The sequence below is a fragment of the Jaculus jaculus genome, chromosome 1 (genome assembly GCF_020740685.1).
Source record: "Jaculus jaculus isolate mJacJac1 chromosome 1, mJacJac1.mat.Y.cur, whole genome shotgun sequence".
Lineage (NCBI taxonomy): Eukaryota > Metazoa > Chordata > Mammalia > Rodentia > Dipodidae > Jaculus > Jaculus jaculus.
The window spans coordinates 281,891,013-281,906,637 of record NC_059102.1 but is presented as its reverse complement, the minus strand read 5'-3'; the positions used below and the strand labels follow the sequence as shown (position 1 = coordinate 281,906,637).

Below are 15,625 nucleotides of genomic sequence, written 5' to 3'. Positions count from 1 at the left end.
ACAATTTCAATATTTCTCAAAATAATTTTAAACATACATGCTAATCTGTGAAAATAAAGTAACAAAATTGCCAAAAAAAAAATGCAACGCTTAAGTCTCTTATGATAGCAAGAAAGAGAGGACCATGAATTTCAAACCTAAAACCAGAACATATGAGCTAAGAAAAATATACACACTTCATAACATATGAAAGAATGTTTAATCAAATTTATTACTGAAAATTTAGGAGCTTTATTACCGAATATGCACTACTACAGTTATTATTATGCAGTTATTAAGTTTCTCTTAATAAATTTACAAACCATATTTCTTCTAGTAGGATACAAAAGTATTATTTTGTGGGATGCTCCAAAAACACCTTATTGCAGCAAATATATTTTATGTCCTTTCTCTTCTTCCTCATCATAATGAATGTACATATCGGTATCTTGAATGGGTAGGTTGTAGGATAATCACATTACATGTCCTATGAGCTAAAAGCACATTTTCTATCACTAACAGTGCCAACTTTGTAGACAAACAAAAGTGTTCTGCACTGTTTTACAATAATAAGCTGAATTATATAGGTACAGACATGATTGCATAAAAATTAAATGCTACTTCATTCTGATTAGCATCATATTTGCCTCACTGATATTCACTAAAAATATCCCATCATTATTTACTACTAGTGCCAATAGCTATTTCTGGAATAGATGTTGGTGTAAGCATCACTCCTTTCTTCCAAAGTGTTTTCTTGGGCATTCTTATTTTATTTTTATATAAAAATATGGTTCATTATTGCATATCAATGTAACTACTATTTCCATTCTCTTTCTACCTCCTATGAGCTAGGATATTATATTAATTATTATAATTTTAAAATACAAGTATACTTATATTCACCTTGAATTTTGTTCAAAAGTAGTAAACTAAGTATTGAAAAACATTTATTCTAAAGGAAAGCACAGAATAATGTATACTGAAACTGCTTTCATATGTGAGTAATGTATACTATTTCCCTGCTTGATAACAATCATAACTCTTTTCATTAAAATCCATTTAATCTCTATAGCTATCACATAGAGGGAAAGGGCAATAGTAGAACACACAATTGGATAGTAGTCTGGATTGATATGTATTTCAGGGATAAAACCTCAACCTGCAAATTAAAATTGATTCTACCTCTAAATCTTTCCTTCCAGACCTACATATATCCTTTACCTTGGGATACTTTGAATTACTAACCACTTGATAATAACTTTATTAAACACATTGAAAATGGATGTGTTGGAGATATAATTGAGTTCTAGAATGCTGACCTAGTGCAAGGACGTAGATTTGATATTTAGCATCAGAAGAAAAAATGAGCAAAGATTTTCTTCATACTTCTCTGCCCTCATATACCAATTGGTAATCAATTTGAACTCTGATTACATGATATAAGTTTCTAACTTTTATCTATAATTTCCAATGTTTAGATAGAAGGATACATAATTTTTTTCAGATATATAAGATATAATATTTATAATCCATCAGACACTATAAAATAGATGTAGAGAACAGCAAGCTATAATATACACTACAATCCTCCATCGAGATGGTGGAACTATTTGTAGGAAATGAAAAAAAAAATAATAAAGCATTTAATGTCTTCATTGAAAGTTTAGTATAAGAATTGCTATCAAATAATTTTAAGTCATACTTCACACACACACACACACACACACACACACACAGAGAGAGAGAGAGAGAGAGAGAGAGAGAGAGAGAACAGAAACAATAATTTGTATTTTAAGAGGCTCACAGATTTGAGACTTAGTACAAAATGTCTGATAGACTATCTCCTAGGCTAATTTGGTGGCTGCCTCATGAGATCTGGCCTTCTAACTTACCTGTGTTCTGAAGCATGTCAACCTCTACAATGTTGCTGACTAGTGTGATAGCCTCTGACCTCATGTGGATATTTATATATAAAAATTACATACCAATATGATCTTAGTTTCTGATTTACCTTAGTGTACTTTCTTTCAAGGGCTTACTAATGAGTAATTGGGGCTATGTTGTGGCCAGAATTACACATTTCTGTTCTATTCAGTAGTCCCTATGGACAGCATGTCTTAATCTGCTAAATGTGTTCATAGCCTTTTAGGAGTTCTAAAACTGATAAGAGATATTTCAAAATTCTCTCACTTCATTCACAGACAGAAAGAACATGGGCAAGCTTACTGACATAATGTGCCATTCCTCTGCATAGTCATATTGCTGCTAAAACTGTTCATCTGTAATAGCAAGAGACAAGGCAGAGCATATGGATATAAACACAAGCTGGTGAGTAGATGTGCAAGCAATTAAAGTTATGTTGTTATTTCTATGGCTCTCTTTTCTCAGTGAACTAGCTGAAAATGATTAGGAAGGAGCCTGGAAGTCTTTTGCTTCCTTAGTTTATTTCCATGAGCCACATTAAACTGCATGCAAGTTAATACTAAGACAGAGAAAAGTCAAAAGTGTAACAACCAAGCATAACCAATGGTCTAAGTGATGAATCAAAGACATATGTTATAATGGTGTGCTATGGAGTTCATAGTCTAATAAGGGAAACAAGTACCTGAATTACAAAGGGTAGAGAAAATTTGGAAGAAAGTCTAGACTAGAAAGTCTAGAGGTGAGAGACAGATAAGTATTGAAGACAGTAGAACTATAACACGCATTACAAATATCACAATTTAGGGTAAGGTCTGATGGAAGAGGCAAATACTGAGAAAAGGGAAAATCCCAAAATCACAAGGATAAGGAGCTGAAACTTTTTCATGGATCACAATATAATCAAACCCTGCAATAAAACAGCATTGTAGGAGAGTGAGCACTTTCTCATATTTATCAGATATTAACATTTCCTTTTAAAATATTTCAAGTCATAAGCTGCCATTTTTCAATTTATTTTCCCAATTAAAATGGGAGACAAAGCCATATGTAATTTAGGGGATATAGAAGTAAATAACATGCAAATATATCCACACAGATGCCTCTATTTTTCCCTAGTACCCAATTCCCTCTCTGAATGCAGAAATCACAAGTCTGCAGAGACAAATTTAGAAGACAAGCATACTGAGGTGTATTTGTAGCACCATGCTGATTGTATTCAGGCACAAATAGGAGATGATTTGAGGAAGAAACAATCATTTTATACACAGAGACAGAATTATCTTAAGCAAGAATTTACTTTGCATTCAGATATGTAATCAAGATTCCACAAATCTGGGTACTTAGCAATAAATAAATAACAGTGAACTCTAAGAAATGACACCTTCTTTCAAGACCTGCATCAGAGGTCACCTTTTATGACTTCATGACCAAAAAAAGAAGGCCTAGATCAAAGGGCTATGGTCCATGCCTATGGAACCTTCCTTTACATGATACCAAGTAGATGCCAACATAATTGAAAGGGGGAGATAGGCAAGACAACACAGCCAGGGGATAAATTAGGTTTAAGAAGACTGCTGGAAGTTTGAGTAGTCATGGGCACATAGAGAAGACTCAACCACTTCACTTCAATTTCTACTTCAACAGTACATATTACTTCTGCACCATACTGTACAAGGGAGCATGTATATTAATAGGGAAGGAGTTACTTCCTAAGTGGAGAATTGGGATTGAATCAATCAATTAACTAGATTGCTTTGAACTTCTCTCAATTCAGGTGTCTCGTGACATGTTATCAGTAAATATCTGCTATGGATTTTCCATCTTCTTCCCTTCCCCTCCCCCCAAGAAAACCCACAGTATTTTATTACTGTTATATTATCCTACTATTGTACATCTATATAGAGTGATGTTAGTGTGGTCAGCTAAGTAATGTATTGATATATGCTGCATGTAATTGTCAAGCACATTATGGTTGGAGTCCATCATACTGATGTCCTAGATTGCAGCTGTAGGTAGCTTCTGATGAGGCTTTCAAGTGTTTGTGCTAAAAAAAAAAAAAAAAAAGTTGGGCATAAATTCATCGGTGGTCAACTACTTGAATCATAGCTAAAACTGTTCTCTTCCAATGCCAATATTCTATTCCTTTTGGTAATAGGGGCTCTTATTCTTCTTATTCTACCCACATATTTATCTATATGTCTGGCTGTTTTTGTATAAATTACATTTTGTGATAAATTATATCTTGGCATAAGTTATATTTTCCAATTTTCTTTGTAGACAGATGTATTCACAGGACTAAGAATTCTGCAATTAGCTTTGGGGAGAAGTGTTGCATTTAAGGATTTGGATTTTTGTATATAAAAAAGTTACCCTAAAGCATTTCCATCTTGCTAGTGATAACATGTGCATTGGACAAACTTAAATATTCAATCTGTCCAGTTTCTCAAAGGTTCTAATTTTCTTCCACATAAAAAAAAATCTAATTGGTAGGAAGAAATAATAAAGACTAGGGCAGAAATTAATGAAATAGAAACAAAAAAAAACCAAAGAAATAAAGAATCTCTACAATGAGAACTTTAAAACACTCAAGCAAGAAATTGCAGAAGACACTAGGAAGTGGAAAAACATCCCTTTTTCCTGGATAGAGAGAATCAATATTGTGAAAATGGCAATCTTACCAAAAGCAATATACATATTTAATGCAATACCCATCAAAATCCCAAAGGCATTCTCTATGGAAATAGAGAAAACAATCCAAAAAATCATTTGGAATCACAAAAAAACCTTGAATATCTAAAATAATACTGAGCAACAAAAATAAGGCAGGTGGTATCACCATAGCTGATTTTAACATATACTACAGAGCCATAGTAACAAAAACAGTGTGGTACTGGCACAAAAGCAGACATGTAGATCAGTGGAAGAGAATAGAGGACCCATATGTAATTCCAGGTAGCTATAGCCACCTGGTATTCTATAAAAATGCCAAAAATACTCATTGGAGAAAAGACAGCCTCTTCAGCAAGTGGTGTTGGGAAAACTGGATATGTATCTGTAGAAGGATGAAAATAGATCCTTCTATCTCTCCATGCACAAGAATTAAGTCCAAACAAAGACCTTAACACCAGACTGGAAACTCTAAACCTGCTAGAGGAAAAAGTAGGGAAACCCTTCAATATATTGGCCTTGGCAAAGACTTTCTGACTACAACCCCAATTGCTCAGGCAATAAAACCACAGATTAATCACTGGGACCTCATGAAATTACAAAGATTTCTCACTGCAAAGGACACAGTAAAAAAAAGCAAAGAGGCAACCTACAGAATGGGAAAAAATCTTCGCCAGCTATATATCTGATAGAGGATTAATATCTAGGCTATACAAAGAACTTAAAAAGTTAACAAATAAGGAATCAAGCAAGCCAATCGAAAAATGGGCTATGGAGCTAAATAGAGAGTTCTCAAAGAAATAAGAATGGCATATAAGCATCTAAAAAATGTTCTGTGTCACTAGTCATCGGGGAAATGCAGATTAAAACTACATTGAGATTCCATCTCACTCCTGTCAGATTGGCCACCATCATGAAAACAAATGATCATAAATGTTGGCAGGGATGTGGAAAAAGAGGAACCCTTCTACACTGTTGGTGGGAATGAAATCTGGTCCAGCCATTGTGGAGGTTCCTAAAACAGCTAAAGATTGATCTACCACATGACCCAGCTATAGCACTTCTAGGCATATATCCTAAGGACTCATCTTATTTCCTTAGAAGTACGTGTTCAACCATGTTTATTGCTGCTCAATTTATAACAGCTGGGAAATGGAACCAGTCTAGATGTCCCTCAACTGATGAGTGGATAATGAAGATATAGCACATTCATACAATGGAGTTCTACTCAGCAGTAAAGAAAAATGAAGTTATGAATTTTGCAGAAAAATGGATGGATCTGAAAAGGAATATATTAAGTGAGGTAACCCAGGCCCAGAAAGCCAAGTGCCCCATGTTCTCCCTCGTATGTGGATCCTAGCTACAGATGATTGGGCTTCTGCGTGGGAAGGAAAGAACTCAGTAGCAGAGGGCAGTAAGTTAAAAAGGAGATGTAAAGGGAAGAGAAAGGAAGGGAGGAGGGTACTTAATAGGTTAGTATTGTATATATGTAAGTACAATGATTGAGATGGGGAGGTGATATGATGGAGAATGGAATTTCAAAGGGGAAAGTTGGGGGCGGGAGGGTATTACCATGGGATATTTTTTATAATCATGGAAAATGTTAATAAAAATTGAGAAAAAAAAGAACTAAAAAAACTAATTGGTATTTATTTGCAATCATAGGGAGAGAGCAAACAGGGAGAAAGAGATAGAGAGTGGGCACACTAGGGCCTCTGCAGACAAACTCCAGACATATGCACTATGTTGTGCATCTGGTTTTATGTGGATAGTGAGGAACTGAACCTGGCCATCAGGCCTTTCAAGCAAGCCCCTTTAAGCACTTAGCCATTTCCCCAGGTCATGCTCCTTTCAATAAAACATTTTAAATTACAAAATTGGATATATTGATCATTCATTTCCACCTTATTCTTTTAAATATATGGAGGCAGGCTTTGTGACCCAGTATCTGACCTATTTTCGAGAAGGTTCCATGGGCTGCTGAGAAAAATGTGTAGGATGCAGCCCTTTCTCTTCTATTATTAGCTGATATACATTAGAACCTGAGGTCAAATGCCTTTGAGATTGAGAGTGCCAAACCACCAGCACATATTGTGATTGCTCTAGCTTCACTTGATTTAGTTCTAAAATATAATTCACAGTATGATTTAACTCATAAGGGTTTTTGAAGAAAAAAGGATGCAATTGCTTAAAATGATATTCAATATTTTAAAATGCTAATCAGAATTCTAAACAACTATTGTGTGTTCCACCATATTTACTAATAAAGATAAAGAATTTTAATAAACTAACTAGAAACACTACAATTAGTGTATCTTTAAAATGGAAGTGGCAAAACAACATAATTTCATTGCTATAAAATTAAAACATTATCTCATATGTCAAAACACTGATTTGCCTGTAAATGTTCATAGGCATACCTTGATGTGTGTCATGACAAACATAGAAAATATGTGCACTATATTTGGATGACAAGCTCATGTGTTAAAAACTGGTTCCACCAGCCTAGATGTCCCTCAACAGATGAGTGGATAATGAAGATGTGGCACCTTTATACAATGGAGTTCTACTCAGCGGTAAAGAAAAATGAAGTCATGAAATTTGCAGATAAATGGATGGACCTGGAAAGTATTATACTAAGTGAGGTAACCCAGGCCCAGAAAGCCAAGCGCCACATGTTCTCTCTCATATGTGGATCCTAGCTACAGATGACTGGGCTTCTGCATGAGAATGAAAATACTTAGTAGCAGAGGCCAGTAAGGTAAAAAGGAGACATAAAGGGTAGAGAAAGGAAGGGAGGAGGATACTTAATAGGTTGATATTGTATATATGTAATTACAATGATTGTACTGGGGAGGTAATATGATGGAGAATGGAATTTCAAATGGGAAAGTGTGGGGGTGGGGAGGGAGGGAATTACCATGGGTTATATTTTATAATCATGGAAAATGTTAATAAAAATTAAAAAAATAAAAAAAATAAATAAAATATTTTTTAAATGCTCTTCCTATTATTTTCATCTTAAAAAAAACTGGTTCCAGTTGTGCACTATTAGGAGGTAATATAATCATAAATAAATAGTGTGTAAAGGCAGGACTTTAAAATGTCACAGCATGGCTTTGTAGCAGACTATGATGGTACCTTTGTTTCTTCCACATTCTCCCTTTTTGCCTATCCTGGACATGAGGTAAGTGGTTTTGTTCTACCATGTGCCTTTATGTATGAAATTCATCTAAAACAAAACAGCTAACCAAACAAGGATGTAAGCCTCTAAAACTGTAGAGAATAATCCTGTTTTCTTAACAAAATTGTTTATTTCTGGTACTTGTCACAGTGATAGGAAACTGACCAGGACAGTAAGAATGTCCATCCAAGTAATATGAGTGAGGCTAGAAAGATGGTTCAGAGGACGGTCACCCATGGGAAAACCTGGCCAGCCAGTCTAATCAAAACATAGAGACTTAGCCTGTTGTAGTTACTTCTAGTTGTAGGGAGGACCACCTGACCCAAAGCAGCTTATTGGAGGAAAGTATTTTATTTGGCTTACAGTCTTGAGGGGGAGCTCCATGGTGCAGGGAAAAGATGTTAGAGGAGAGGCTGGACATCACCTCCTTGTCACAGCAGGTGGAAAGCAAACAGCAGAAGAATTAGCCTGATTCTAGCAAAGGGGGGGGTGCTGGCTGCAATACACATTAGCCTGACCCCCCCAAAATATACCTTCTCCACCAAGGCCCCACCTCCCAAATTGCCAGCAGCTAGGAACCAAGCTTTCAGAACATATGAGTTTATGGAGGACTTCTGACTTAAACTACCATACTATCTCATATAAATCAGAAGGATGAGCAATAATGTGCACTAAGTGTTCTGTGGCTTCTGGATACATGTGGATAGTGCGCCTATATCTAAGCATGCACACTATACACAAAAATGAAAGTCTCATATAATGGTAAAGAGTTGTGGACATTTATAACTTTTAATAGAATAATGCAATATGAGACTCTGTTTGCTTTGTTATTTTATCCCATTTAATTTGAAAGCTTTAAAATCCCAGTTAAACATAGAGGCTTATATAATTATTTAAGTCCCATTACTGTATGGAGAATAAAACAGATAATTATATTTTAGCCAGTAAGAACATGTTTTGTAATGTCTGTGTCCCATCTTCTGTTCTTATATGATTTAAAACTATAAGCTTTTCCCACATGGTTGCTAGGTAACAGTTCTTTGCAGAGCAGTAAATAGTGAAACATGCACTAAACCCATCGAGTCCTAGATTTTGATTTACAGAAATAAAATATCCTTTGGGAACAATGTCTTGAACAAAATCACAAGCCAGGGTCAATATTAAAACAATGTTATTCATATTTATTGAGAATAAAAGTTTCTCACACAGACTAGCTGAATAAGTTGTGTTATAAAATTTTTTACACATCCTTTGTTTATAAGATTCTGTTGATGAGCATAAGTAGGTTGATAACTATAAAAACTATCTCTTTTCCTATGAGAACAGATAACATCTAGCAATCAAGTGATTTCATTTTAATCCTATTTCTTTAATCAGTATATATTAAGAAAACAATCTCTCTGTGTGCACACATCAAAAATTGTTAACCCTGGGCTGAAGAGATGGCTAAGCAGTTAAATGCTTGCCTGTGAAGCCTAAGGACCCAGTTCGAGGCTCGATTCCCTAGTACCCATGTTAGCTAGATGCACAAGGGGGTGCACGCGAGTGGAGTTCGTTTGCAGTGGCTAGAAGCCCTGGCGTGCCCATTCTCTCTCTCTCTATTTCTCTCTCTCTCTCTCTCTCTCTTCCCTCTCTTCCTCTTTCTCTGTCTGTCGCTCTCAAATAAATAAAAATAAACAAAAAATTAAAAAAAATTGTTAACCCTCCGCTTGCCTGGCCCAGACTGGAAGCACACTGCAGGGCCTGGGCCTGGTGCGGGTGAGGAAGAAACACAAGTGGGACAAACACTTCTATGAGGTGTACGTGGAGAAGCCCCTCAAGTTGGTGCTGAAGGAGGGAGGGAACAAAGTCACAGAGCTCTCCACCGGCAGCTCTGGGCATGACTCCAGTCTCTTTGAAGACGGAAGCAATCATGACAAACCCAAGGACAAAAAGAGAAAGAAGAGCAACAAGTAAGCCCCCGGGGAAGAGAAAGGGAGAAAAGGGAGAAGAGTCAAGGAAGATAAAAGAAGCAAGATGGAGACTGTATGGAAGATAAAGCAGAAAAAGATCTCCAGTGTCATGTCCCTATAAGATTAGACTTACCTCCTAAGAAGCCACTCACAAGCCTTCAGCCAAACAAGAAGAAATAGAACAGACGCCCCTTGAAGAAGCGTTGAATCAGCTGATGACACAGTTGCAAAGAAAAGACCCCAGTGCTCTCTTTTCATTTTCTGTGATTAACTTCATTGCTCCTGGCTACCCCATGATCATTAAACCCCCGATGGATTTTAGCACCATGAAAGAAAAGATCAAGAACAATGACGACCAGTCCATACAAGAACTCAAGGATAACTTCAAGCTGATGTGTATTAATGCTATGATTTACAACAAACCAGAGACCATTTATTATAAAGCTGTAAAGAAGCTATTGCACTCAGGGATGAAAATTCTTAGCTGGGAAAGAATTCAGAGCCTGAAGCAGAGTACAGACTTCATGGCAGACTTGTGGAAAACTTGAAAGCAGAAAGAACAGATGCCTCACAGAGTGGGGAAGAGGTGGCTGTTGGCAGAGAGAGAGGGGAGACTATGGAGATGCTGAAACACAAGCCTTCAGAAGCCCCCATAAGGACAGTAAAATTTTAAAAAAGCAAATATGTGCTTGAAGATAAGTGGAGAAACAGCAACTCAGAAAGGAGCAGATCTATGGACTGTCCATGAATCAGGAGGGAGTTGACTCTGAGGCTGGCAAACAGCCAGTGTGAATTTGAAAGAAGAAAACCAGATTCTCAACAACGTTGGGACTTATACATCCTGTGGACCCCACTGTAGGAGAACCAGGCTGCTGCCCGGTAAGACTGGGAATGACCACTAGAAGACTTCAGTCTGGAGTGAACACCTTGCAGGGGTTCAAAGAGGAAAAAAATAACCCAGTGTTAATACTTAAATTATGGACCCTATAGTTCTTACGCCCCACATTATGCCTCCACATTGATAACTATAAAAACTATCTCTTTTCCTATGAGAACAGATAACATCTAGCAATCAAGTGATTTCATTCAGCAAAGAAGATTCTGATTTAATATATCCAACATATGGGGAAGATTCTGACCATCCAAGAAATTTCAGCATTCCATGAATTTTTGACCTATGCCAAGTTTATCCATATGTTACAGAAGGTAGTTTATTGGATGTTTTTAAAAAGGTGTGGGGGGGGATGCCAGGACCCTGCAGGAGTTGGAAATGTCATCGCCTGAAGATGAAGGTCAGACCAGAACACTTGACCAAGCAAAAGAATTGGAGAGTACAGAAGTAGAGGGAGCAAAGCGTGTGAAGTCTAGCACTTTGGAGCAGTTTAGCAGATTGTCCCTCACATGAAACTCTTAAAAAGTTACAACTTCACAACTACTTAGTCAATAGACAAATGACATCATCAAGCATTCAATTGGATGGCATACCCAATATTTCTCTTGTAATAAATAAAAATTTAAGAACAAAGAGATAAAAACTCGTGGCGGCCATACATCCTCTGCTATAGGTCTGCAGCACTCCCGCTCTGCACAAGACAGCCAGAGGAGCACGGCTGTGTCACACATTTGGGGTCCTCTTTGGATTGCTGGCTACATCTTGAAAATTGCCCATAACAACCCAAAACTTATTTTGCCCTAATATGAAAATGTCTTTTCATGCTTAACTATACAAAGAATACAGAGATAAGCATATGATATAGTAAATTTTCAATAGATAAATGATGACAAATAAATGATCAGTACTATTAAAGAATTAGACAAAAATATTTCTATTTCACTTGCTTTTTTTAAGAGTCATGCAGTATAAAATGGATTTTTGGGGCTGGAGACATGGCTTAGCAGTTAATGTGGCTGCTCTGAAGTCTAAGGACCTAAGTTCAACTCCCCAGAACCCATGTAAACTAGATGCTCTAGGTGGCACATGCACATGGAGTTTTTTTGCAGTGGCTGGAGGCCCTGTTGTGTCTATTTTCTACCTGCCTCTCTCGCTCCCTCTCTCTCTCTCTCTCTCTCTCTCTCTCTCTCTCTCTCTAATAAGTAAATAAATAAATAAATAAAATATTTTAAAAGTTAAAATACATTTCTTAATGAAAACAAGGTTAATTTAGTGGGGCTTCAGTCTTGTTATGCCTGCTGGTTCCTTAATCTCTATTGATTACTCTTAGTGCTACGAATGTTAACATAATAATCATGTGACTATAACACAAGAAATAAATTCAATTTGGTATTTTGGTCATTATTGACACACTATTATGCACTATAGTGATTGTGTGTGTGTGTGTGTGTGTGTGTGTGTATGTGCACATGTGTGCATGTGATGTGATGTACATATGTGTGTAATGTGATGTGTTTGTGTGTGGTGTGTTGTGGTGCCAGATATGTTCACCTGTGGCAGTGGACACTAGCCTATAGTTGCTGGATCAGAACATTGAGTGTAAGGCTCCATCACTCTTCATCCTGGTCTTGTTTTGATCCAGAGTCTCTCTTTGCTGATTCTAGAGCTTATAATATTCCAGTGATTCTCTGTTCTTCTGCAGGATTGGGGTTACTTGTGCAAATGGAAACTCCCAGCTATTTACATGGGATTTGAAGATTCCAACTCTGGCATTTTCAGGTCCCCTAAGTAAGCTCACTCAACGACTGAGCTATCTCTCTAGTCCTGTGAGGATAATTTTTATGGCTGTTATAAAGTCTACATGTAGTAACTTTTGGAAAAATATTTTGAAATATTATTTGGGACAATCATGTGATAATCTCCCACATAATATAGCTACATCAAGAACACATTAATTGAGCTGGGCATGAAGGTGCACGTCTTTAATCGTCCACTCAGGAGGCAGAGGTAGGAGGTTCATCATGAGTATGAGGCCACCCTGAGACTACATGGTGAATCCCAGGTCAGCCTGGGCCAGAGCAACACCCAACCTTGAACACCTTCCCCCCACACAAAAGAAAAGAACTGCATTAATCAATTTTGGAAAAAAAAAAAGATGAAAACACCATAGGTGGACTGGAGAGATGGCTCACTAGTTAAGGCATTTGCCTGCAAGGTCTGATTTCCCAGTACCCACAAAAGCCACATGCACAATGTGTCACATGTATCTGGAGTTCCTTTATAGCAGCTGTAAACACTGGTGTGCCCATTATCTGTTTCTTCTCTCTCTCTGTCTCTCCTTGCAAATTAATTAATTAAAACACCATACTCATAATTCAAATAAAAATTGCCAAGTGAAAAACTGCATAAAATGGCATAGATGCTCACCCCTATAACACCAGTATTTAGGAGGCTGAGATAGGATGATTACCATGAATTTGAGGCCAACCTGAACTACATACTGCAATCCAGAACAGCCTGGGCTACTGAGTGAGACTGTCTCAAAACACCTAAAAAATAAAAGCAGCATATGAAGTTATTATATAATGATTTTAACATAAGGAAAATTCCTTTAAGGCACTAAAAGAAAAATAATCTCTTCAGTAGAAAAAATAAGGGCATAAGAATGAGTCTTATTTAAAAATTAAACAAACTAGATAAATAAAATATGTAAATTTGTTTGGCAAAGATTTGAAAAAGTAAAATAAAGTATGAGAAGGCAGTATGTCTTTTGGAAAACCATATGTTGTACAGAAAACTTGGATTCAAATTCTATTTCTACCATTTTGCATGGTACCATAAGTGTTTTACATGATCTCTATGCCTCAGTTGGCTTTCCATACACTGGCAAGTGATTACAGTAGATAGCTTGCTGGATGGTCATTCCTGTCCTCCTCCATCAATGATCTATGTAACCAGCAGGATACCAACAATAAAGGATGCTATCCACAGCTATGTCATAAACAGCATCATGGCTTCAGCCTGGTTCTCTCTTGGGTCAAATGCTCTAGGGAAACCTAGCTACCACATTACACAACCACTCTGCCATCCCCAAAGTACAAATGGTAAGAAGAAGAGGTGGCGTCCTTACAGATGGTATAGTTTTCATGTTATGAGAGTTGGCCACTTGGGGAGGAGATCTTACCGTTAGTGTGAATTTCCCAGGTACCAATAACAGCCAACTTAACTGACACTTCTACCATGCAGTGAGACCATTCTGTGTTATTATTTCCAAATGCATGACCTAGACAAGCTTTGAGATAGTTGATGTTATCTGGTAGCTATGAAGGAACAGATAACTAATGTTCTACTTCAGAAGAATGCAAAAAAAAAATGATTTAACTGACAAAAACTTCTTTTCAGCATTAATCCTCACACAGAATAAAGACCATGTAAATGTGATCCACCCAGTTATTACAGTACTAATACTGTTATTTATTTTCATTCAACCAAGGGACTAAGATAAAAATAAAAGAAAGGCATATTGACCATTTGTACAAGCAATGATATCGATAAAACATACATACCATTTAATCTAGAATTTCTCCTGGTAAGCTCAGTGATTTTTAAAAGTGAGTGAAATTCTACAAACTATTTCATTTTTCATTTCTGAATTGAATATGATTTGGAATTTTGAAGAAGAAACTACAGGCAGATTCATCATATGAAATCCTTACTATTTATTATACAGAATGGCTTGAGGAGTTAAATGAGAACTTGATCCCAATGAAAGTGGAATTTTTAAAATATAAATGTAGTTTTATGTTACAATGTGAGTACAGCATCCTATATATTAAATTTTGTATCTATATTACCTTTTATCAATAACAAATAATTACATACACAAATTATAACTGCCCACATAGCTTTAATCCCCACTTGTAAGTGAAAATAGTGTCCCCTGCTTTTATAACATTTTAATTTTTTTATTTATTCTGTAAATATTTATTTAATCAACAATTAATTTATCCACCTCAAAAGCTCATACATATGTAAGCATTTTTCATATATAAACAATATATCTGGGGTTAACATTGGGGCCCAGATCCTGCTTTTCTGGAAATACTGAATATTTTCTCCATTGTGAGCTGGTGTCTAATAGAGATGAGACAGCCAAGCCTGCTCTTTTGTGTTCCATTGTGAGACTTCATTGTTACTGCTATTGTTGCTGTTATTGTTATTTGGTTGTTGATTCCTTTGCTGGAGAGCAAACTTGTTCTCTCTCTCTCTCTCTCTTTCTTTTAACTTTTTATTGACAATTTTCTTATGTCCATTCACTACTTTTATTATGGAAATGACTATGCTAGATCATTTTGAACTTTGTGGAAAAATATGAAAATACAACAAAATCTACAAACAAATTTAAAATAGCAATCAATGGCTGCCTATTTTCTATAGATATTATATATTTATTTGTTTGTATTTTTGTTTTGAAGCAGGGTTCCACTCTAGCCCAAGGTGACTTGGAATTCATTCTGTAGGCCAGGCTGGTCTAGAGCTACTCCTTCCTCAGCCTACAGAGTGCTGGGTTTAAAGGTGTATGCCACTATGCTGGCTGTGTATTCTGCTATAAAAATGCCATATACACATGAATGTTCTTAGTAAAACTGTTGTATGTTAAGATATTTCATATGTTTGTATCACTATGATTTATCAGTTGTAGTAAAAAATTGTAAATGATCAAGGCTAAGGATTATTATTAAACCATACTTCCTCACTACTCTTGTATGTTTTTTGTTTTGTTGCCCATTCCTTTATCTACTACCCATAACATTGTAATCGTCCTTTCAGCTAAGCTTTCTACAGAGCTCACATTACTTACCTCTGGATACTTTTGTGGGATTATGAAACCCACTGGTGGCACAGGGCCTCCAGCTCTGGATTTTGAATGCCATTTTTTTTTCCTACATTCTGCATGAAATAGATTTAAAACTTCACACCTGCCAAGCATTCCGCACCCAAGAGGCCTTGTGAAAGTGCATGTTT

General features: G+C 36.4%; 1 protein-coding gene and 1 pseudogene across 2 annotated transcripts in view; one reads left to right on the top strand and one right to left on the bottom strand.

Moving 5' to 3' along the window:
• Positions 1-15,625, bottom strand: part of Kcnt2 (potassium sodium-activated channel subfamily T member 2) — a 365,450-nt gene that overhangs the window by 117,068 nt on the left and 232,757 nt on the right. The gene's annotated exons all lie outside the window — the stretch shown is intronic.
• On the top strand, positions 7,676-11,113 carry LOC105944075 (annotated as a pseudogene).